The sequence below is a fragment of the Bidens hawaiensis genome, unplaced genomic scaffold (assembly GCF_021521415.1).
Source record: "Bidens hawaiensis isolate Kalapana, Puna unplaced genomic scaffold, B.hawaiensis_p1.1 tig00003781_1, whole genome shotgun sequence".
NCBI classification, from domain to species: Eukaryota; Viridiplantae; Streptophyta; class Magnoliopsida; order Asterales; family Asteraceae; genus Bidens; species Bidens hawaiensis.
In genome coordinates, this window is record NW_027491218.1 from 1,246,738 (window position 1) to 1,254,560 (window position 7,823).

At 39.3% G+C, this 7,823-nt stretch overlaps 1 pseudogene across 1 annotated transcript; it reads right to left on the reverse strand.

Annotated features, from left to right (window-relative positions):
- Positions 1 to 1,436: 1,436 nt before the first annotated feature.
- Positions 1,437 to 7,338, reverse strand: LOC143624434 (serpin-ZX pseudogene; annotated as a pseudogene). The gene is made up of 3 exons (XR_013152111.1): positions 7,218 to 7,338; positions 6,772 to 6,917; positions 1,437 to 2,234 (listed from the first exon to the last, which is right to left on the reverse strand). The product of XR_013152111.1 is annotated as a serpin-ZX pseudogene (transcript).
- Positions 7,339 to 7,823: the final 485 nt, after the last annotated feature.

Here is a 7,823-nt window from a genome sequence, read left to right on the forward strand (position 1 = left end):
GTAGTTGAGATATATCAGATCCAAGAGAAAAAAATTGTTTATGCTGTTCTGCATAAAGGTTTGCAGGTTAGAAAAAGAACAAAACATTTTACCTAACAGAAACAAGGTGAGGACAATATGGTAAATACAACCTGTTTTCTTTTCTTTTCCCTCTCATTTTTTCCAATTTTGATCGAAAACAAACACTACCAATTTTATCATAATTTCTTTTCCTTTCCATTCCTTTCATTCGATAAAAAATCTTTGAAACACCTTTTTCTCTTTGATCTCTTCCACTTTCTTTTCCTTTCTCTCCATAACTTAACTATGGAACAGAGTGTATGTAATTTCATTATATATATAGATAAATATGCATATGTCGGTGCCACACCTCTTTTAAGAAAACCACATTTTGTGTATTTATAACTTTAGTTTCAATGTTTAATCAAATTTGGTGGTGTGGTAGGTTGGCTGTAATTTGTTATGCTAACCTCCTTTGTGTTTAAGTGCCCAGATTCGAATCCCTTTATGTTCATATGCAACTTTTTTTTATCTATCTATCTATTGTTTTTATTTTGGTGGGCTAGGAACTTTTTTAAAAGTTTTTTTTTATCTATTTATCTATCTATTGTTTTAATCTTAGTGGACTAGGATCATTTTTAAGTAACGAACCTAAGGGATGCCAACTTAATACGTAACGCCTCGTCGCCGCAACACCCGTGCTTTTTTTGTTTAGTTTTGCTACCGTAACGAACCTAGCCAATAACGAAATTATTTTTTATGTTATACTTTTGGTACGACAACGAACCAAACCGGTACCGATCGAATGTTTGTCGACTCACAACTGCAACGCCCGCGTGTTTTCTTTTTTAAATATGTTAATTTTTTGAAATTATCTTGTGTTTAGTTCAAGCATCGTGGCAAGCATATCGATACCGACTGAATTTCCGCCACAACCCTCGTATACCAACCGAATAAACGTGGTTTTACATATATTAATTTTTGTATCATAATTTCTATTTTTGACGTTCACATATCATTTGTTTTTATTTAGTGTAGATGTCGTGACGAACTTCATCGATATCGATCAAATTTGCGTCAAGCCGTCGTCGCAACGCCGACGGTTTTAAACCTAGTTATATATTATTAATAGAGATTGTACCATTTTGACAACTGTGATGTCATTCCACCAAAGTTGTTTGTTGATAACCGTTGTTCTTCAAAATTCAGTGGCAACAGTAACAACTAAAACGTGTAGGGGCGAAACAACAATCACCACACGAACAAAAGAAATGCCCTAAAAAAACAACAAACTTGACAAAATATAATAAATCATTAGCTTGAATTTGAATTAAACGTCTCAATATGCAATAGTTTTACTCAAGAAACCAAATGGCACAAAAAGATACAAAACCCGACCATAAACAAAAGACAACGTATTCATAATACTAGAGATTTCAACGATCAACACGGGGTTCAACCACATGTCCCATAAACATCACGACACCAGACACATCTTCCCTTATCACAAACAAAAACGGATGATCCGCCACAAAATCAACCTTCTTAGGCTTCTTTACTTTAATTGACATACCACCAGCTATGAGCATTGCAGTGACTGCTGCAGCTTCAGTACCTTCTTCATTCACCTCCACAAAAGATTTTTGATAAATGCTTGAAACATTAACTAGTCTTTCACCAACAGATGAGTCAGCAATTTCAGTCAAATCACAATCGCCGGTGAAAGGCAACACAAGCCCTAATCCCATTAACATACCAGAAGCTTCAAACCCAAATTCAATCTTAAATTTTGGTACAAAAAACCGCCCGACTTTTACTTTTCGGCTTGGAATGTGTCGGTCTAAGAAGTCATGTGTGGAACCCATTTTCTTTACTAAAGATTGAAGGCCGTTTTTTGCGTCCGGAAGGAAAACGTACATTGTGAACTGACTTTTATCTTGACCTTGTTGATAGTGAAGACCCAATACTTTGAAATCATCATATTCACTTACGAACTGGTCTTCCTTACTTGTCATGAAGGGAACCTTAACTTTGTTGCCATCAAGGAGGTGGAAATCATGTTCTTTTGTCTTTGACTTGTTAAACTTTTGACACCATGTTCCCTTGAAGTAGATGGCATTTGCAAAGATAAGCCTGGTGAGACTTTTAATTGAACTAGGTGAGAGGACATTTTTTATATGGCCATTTGTTTGCTTTTCGGCCCATAAATTCACTTCATCAGCTACCTCATCAGCCTTTGTTAATAATAGATAATAATATGTTAGCTACATCAAAAAAGAAAGTCTCATAACTTTTATAACAATGAGTTATTAGCAGGGGCGGCTCGGGCATAGGGCGATGTGGGTGACCGGCCGGGGCAATTAATTTTCGGGGGCGCACACACACACACACACATATATATAGGTTTGATTAAGTAAATATCGTCAGATATCCTCTGGCCACCGTCGAATTCTAAGTCTACGACGGCGGAACACACCAGATCTACTTGTTTATCAACAGATCTGTTCTTCACTTGGCTGTCGTTGGGGGTCCCAAAGCAAAAGAGTGAGCTTCTTGTAACCTGGCTGCCGTTGAGCTGTATCTGCCTTCATCATCTTCACTGTATACACTTTCCTTTCTCACGATTATTATTATTATTATTATTATTATTATTATTATTATTATTACTGCTGTATTATCATTAGAATATACGTGATTCAGATCTTTGGATTTTATTTTCATTTTAAGATCTCTTGGCTATTATTGTTATTGCTATACACTATTATTATTAGTATTATTATTATTATCATTATTGATTTGGTGTTCTATTCCTTGTGTTTGTGTGATTAGTTGCAACCATAGAGCGTAGGAACCATAACTATTACTTGAGACCATGTCCTGAAACGAGGGGTGTAGGAAAGGGTAAAGATAGGGAGCGTATATTGCGTTTGGCTTCTTGGAATGTAGGAACATTAAATGGTAAGTTGCTAGAATAGGTAGATGTGCTTAAAAGACGTAAGGTTCAGATAGCATGCCTCCAGGAGTGTGGTGGAGGAACTACACACTAGTGTGGTGGAGGTGATAAGACATAATGACAGGATTATGGTGTTGAGATTAGTACTAGGAGAGGAAGTAGTGGCAGTAGTCTGCGCCTACGCGCCTCATGTAGGCCTAGGGGATCAGGAAAAGAGAGAATTTTGGGATTGCCTAGACGCAGTGGTAGGGGGCATACCTAGGGGGGAGAGGATTTGTATAGGAGGTGATTTTAATGGACACATTGGTAAGGCTAACAATGGTTTTCAAGCCGTACATGGGGGTTTCGGTTTTGGTGATAGGAATGAGACCGGAACAGATCTTCTAGAGTTTGCGGTGGCCCATGACCTAGGTATTATAAATTCTTATTTTAGGAAACAAGATTCTCATTTAATCACTTTTAGCAGTGGCGGACGCGAAACGCAAATTGACTACCTTTTGATGATGCAAGGAGACCGACGTTGGTGGAAGGACTGCAAAGTCATACCTAGGGAGGCAGTTGTGACTCAACATCGACCACTAGTGACAGTATAGGCTTCAGAAATAAGCTGACTGTTCGAGAGAAGAAAGGTACACCTAGAATTCGATGGGGAAATTTGAAGGACGAAAATCTCCTACTGTTTAAGGATAAACTCATACTGCATACGCGGGCTCGACTAAATGGGGACTCAACTCATATATGGGAAGCTATGGAGACAAAGATCATTCAAGTAGCAAAGGAGACTCTCGGGGTCACAACAGGAAAGACAAGTGGGCATAAGGAGTCTTGGTGGTGGAATGACGCAGTGCAAGACAAGATAAGGGACAAACAAGGATGTTTTAGGGAGCTAATGAGGTGCACGAATGAGGAGGAGCTAGTGGAATTGAGGGAAAACTACAAAACGGCCAAGATAGAGGCGAAGAAGGCAGTGGCGGAAGCAAAGAAGGCGGATTTTAAACGGATGTATGAACGTTTAGAAACAAAAGAGGGGGAACATGCTATGTTTAAGATTGCCAAAGCCAGGGAGCGTAGAAGGCTTGATCTAGGACCTGTGAAGTTCATAAAGGATACAGATGGGTATGTACTGGTCAAGGAGCAGGACATCAAGCTAAGATGGCAAACCTACTTTTACAATCTTTTTAACAATGGGAGAGCTTACCAAGAAGAACATGACAACACAAACTTTCAACGACAACAACCGAATAACTGCTACTGCCGACGGATCACACAAGAAGAGGTGAAGACTGCACTTAGGAGGATGGGAAGGTCTAAGGCGGTTGGCCCAGACAACATACCCATCGAGGCGTGGAAGTGTCTGGGGGAGGAAGGAGTCATGTGGTTAACTACTCTGTTCAATAGTATTCTCAAATCAGGTAAGATGCCAGACCAATGAAGGAGCAGTGTTGTAGTTCCTATCTATAAGAACAAAGGAGACGCCCAATGTTGTGGTAACTACCGAGGAATCAAACTACTAAGCCATACTATGAAGCTATGGGAAAGAGTGATTGAGGTTAGACTTAGACGAGAAACTCAGGTTACGGTCAACCAATTTGGCTTCATGCCGGGGCATTCCACCACAGAGGCAATACACCTTATAAGAAGATTAATGGAAAAGTATAGGGAGAAGAAGCGTGATCTACATATGGTGTTTATTGACCCAGAAAAAGGCCTACGAAAGTGTGCCACGACAGGTGCTCTGGGAGTGCTTGGAGGGTAGAGGAGTACCCAGGAAATACATAGAGATAATTATGGATATGTATACCAGGAGTGAAACAAGTGTTCGTGCGCCAGTGGGGGATACTGATTTCTTTCCTGTAGAGGTAGGTCTTCACCAGGGGTCAGCGTTGAGCCCGTTTCTTTTTGCAGTTGTCTTGGATGAGTTGTCAAAGTCGATTTAGGGGACTCTCCCGTGGTGCATGATGTTCGCAGACGATATTGTGTTACTTGCTGAGAAAAAACAAGATCTAAACATGAGGCTTTAGGAGTGGCTAACAACCTTAGAAGAAAAAGGTTTAAAGATTAGCCGATCTAAGACGGAGTACCTCCACTGTGATTTTGGTGGGATAAGTGACAATGACGACACACATATCACCATTGAAGGGCAGGTGGTCCCGCAGGTCACGAAGTTCAAGTATCTAGGATCATTTGTTTAGAGCGATGGGGAATTAGACAGTGATCTGACTCATCGAGTTCAGGTAGGATGGTGTAGATGGAAAGCAGCCACAGGTATATTGTGCGACAAGAGTTTCCCGACTAAACTAAAGGGAAAATTTTATAGGGTTGCAGTTAGACCTGCAATGCTATATGGAACAGATTGTTGGGCCATCAAGAAGGCACAAGTGCGGAAGATGGAGGTAACAGAAATGAGAATGCTACGTTGGATGTGTGGGCACACAAGGCTAGACCGAATAAGAAACGCTGTGTTTCGAGAGAGATTAGGGGTGGCGAACATAGTAGACAAGATAAGATAGTGGAGATTGAGATGGTTTGGACATGTGAAGAGAAGACAGACGACGAATCCTGTTAGATCCGTAGAAAACATTACTATAGAGGGGAGGAGGGGTAGAGGACGACTGAAATTGACTTGGGATGAGAAGATTAGGCATGATTTGATAGACCTAAACCTCTCCGAGGACATGGTTGAGGATAGGAATTCTTGGAGAAGTAGAATTAAAGTTATGGATTTTTAGGGAGAATTGAATACCTTAGGGTTTATACTTAACTTATTTAGGTCACATACCATAATGGTATTTCCCTTACATATATTATTATTATTATAATTATTATTAGTTTTTATATAAATGTTGAACTTTGATCTTATTATTATTATTATTATTATTATTATTATTATTAGTAGTAGTAGTAGTAGTAGTAGTAGTAGTAGTAGTAGTAGTAGTAGTAGTAGTAGTAGTAGTTTTATATAACTGTTAAACTTTGATTTCTTTGTTTTGCTTCATATATATGTACTTAGAGCCGATGGTCTCTCTGGAAGCCACCTCTTTATCCCTTTGGATAGAGGTACTGTGTGCCTACATCCCACCCTCCCCAGACCCTACTTATAGCTTTGCTGTCGGTGGGACTTTACTGGGTATGATTGATTGATTGATATATATAGGTTTGATTTCTTTTGAGAACCACGTTGAGTTTTAAGAACTCGAAAGAACTTAACTTAACAAATTTTTTCTAATTCTTTTTTAGACATATGTAATACGTAAGTGTAAGAAAATTACAGTATTTCTTTACACACCGAATCGACTACTTATTACTCACATGTGTAACTAACAAGATTTATTCTCAGCAACATATTCAATACCTATTTAATTGATTGTGTGATCTATATTGAGTTCTTAAAGTTCTTATAACTCATCAATGTTCTCAAAATATCCCTCCCATACACACACACACACACACACACACACACATATATATATATATATGAAAAAGAAATATGTATATTCAATGTTTTACTCTAATTATACAATAACTAGGTTGGTCTAGTGGTAAAGGGGTATGACTTCCAATCAAAAGCTTGCAAGTTCTAGTATTACTTGAGATATTTTTAAGATTTTTACACAGCCAGGAAGCCCATTTAAAAATTTAATTGTTTAAACCAAACAATAATCCCATTTATATAAGGCCTATTTTTTTTTTGCTTATAATATTTCGTTACTTGTTATCTACGGGCCTTTTTATTTCAGCTCGGACAGAGACATATAAATTCTCAAAGACGACCCTGATTATTAGCCCAAAAAGATTATGATCTAAAACTTCAACGTTACCTTGTGAAAATCGGCTTGTTTGCAAGCCGCTTTATAAACGGTGTCCATAACATGTTGGAAAGAAGGCTTGAGAGAAAGGGTTTTGTCAACCCAAAGCCCGTTTGCAAACGACAATCGAGGTCCACCATTCGGGCTTGATCTGTTGGCTAGTAATAGCGTGTATATCGGGATTATTATTGATGTATATCTGTTTATATATAGATAGTATTTGGTTTGATATCAATCCCCAAAATAACGGGATTGTCTCTTGTATTTATATCACACAATATTGATTGAATGAAATCAGAGATTTACATTCCTATATGGTATCATAATCGGGCCGGTATGACCTCGTGCAAACCCGTAGCAACACCGGTTGACACTAAAGGAAAGCTAAGCTCTTCAGGACCCGAGTATGAGAACCCGTCCCTTTACAGAAGTTTAGCCAGTGCTCTTCAATATCTCACCTTCACCAGACCGGACATCTCGTACGCGGTCCAACAAATCTGCATGCATATGCACTCCCCTCGTATCTCTCACTGGCATAGCCTGCAACGGATTATTAGGTATCTTTAGGGCACCTCGCATATTGGCCTTACACTCGGTCCCTTGACTTCTCACTCATTACGAGCCTATACTGATGCTGATTGGGCAGGGTGCCCGAACACTCGTCGTTCTACCTTGGGATATTGCGTGTACTTTGGCAACAACCTTCTCTCGTGGTCTTCCAAACGTCAGACCACCATCTCGCGATCAAGTGCAGAGGCAGAATACCGTGGAATCGCGAACGTTGCTGCTGAGATATGTTGGATCCGTAACCTTCTTCTAGAGCTTCGTCGACCGCTAGCTCATGCTTGTTTGGTCTACTGTGACAATATTAGCTCCATTTACTTATCGAGTAATCCTATTCAACATCAACGGATGAAGCACATCGAGCTAGACATTCACTTCGTTCGAGAACAGGTACATAGGGGACTGGTTCGGGTTTTACATGTGCCCTTACGCTATCAAGTTGCTGATATTTTCACGAAGGGACTACCGAGATTGTTATTTGAAGATTTTCGCTCCAGTCT